At 41.1% G+C, this 825-nt stretch overlaps 1 non-coding gene across 1 annotated transcript; it reads right to left on the bottom strand.

Moving 5' to 3' along the window:
• Positions 1 to 215: 215 nt before the first annotated feature.
• On the bottom strand, positions 216 to 323 carry LOC130964854 (small nucleolar RNA R71). Its single transcript, XR_009080922.1, has one exon. It is a non-coding gene; the product is annotated as a small nucleolar RNA R71 (small nucleolar RNA).
• Between the last annotated feature and the right edge of the window lie 502 nt (positions 324 to 825).

Below are 825 nucleotides of genomic sequence, written 5' to 3'. Positions count from 1 at the left end.
AGATCCTCATCAGTTCTAGCTGAATTCTTGCAAATCTGTGACACTGTCAAGACTAATGGGTTGACCCTGAGGTCTACAGACTTATGCTATTCCCTTTTGCTGTAAGAGACAGAGCTGGGACATGGTTGGACTCACAACCTAAAGAAAGCCTGGACTCATGGGAAAAGCTAGTCAATGCCTTCTTGGCAAAGTTCTTTCCACCTCAAAAATTGAGTAAGCTTAGAGTGGAAGTCCAAACCTTCAGACAGAAGGATGGAGAATCCCTCTATGAAGCTTGGGAAAGATACAAACAATTGATCAGAAAATGTCCTTCTGACATGCTTTCTGAATGGAGCATCGTAGGTATTTTCTATGATGGTCTCTCTGAACTGTCCAAGATGTCTTTGGATAGCTCTGCTGGAGGATCTCTTCATTTGAAGAAGACGCCTACAGAAGCTCAAGAGCTGATTGAAATGGTTGCAAATAACCAATTCATGTACACTTCTAAAAGGAATCCTGTGAACAATGGGACCAATCAGAAGAAAGGAGTTCTTGAGATTGATACTCTGAATGCCATTCTGGCTCAGAACAAGATATTGACTCAACAAGTCAATCTGATTTCTCAAAGTCTATCTGGAATGCAAAATGCACCAAGCAGTACTAAGGATGCTTCATCTGAAGAAGAAGCCTATGATCCTGAGAACCCTTCAATGGAAGAGGTGAATTACATGGGAGAACCCTATGGAAACACCTATAATTCTTCATGGAGAAATCACCCAAATTTTTCATGGAAGGATCAACAGAGACCTCAACAAGGTTTCAACAACAATAATGGTGGAAGAAACA

This window comes from Arachis stenosperma, chromosome 2, assembly GCF_014773155.1.
Source record: "Arachis stenosperma cultivar V10309 chromosome 2, arast.V10309.gnm1.PFL2, whole genome shotgun sequence".
Classification (NCBI taxonomy): Eukaryota; Viridiplantae; Streptophyta; class Magnoliopsida; order Fabales; family Fabaceae; genus Arachis; species Arachis stenosperma.
The sequence above is the reverse complement of the archived record's forward strand: the minus strand, read 5'-3'. Positions and strand labels throughout refer to the sequence as shown.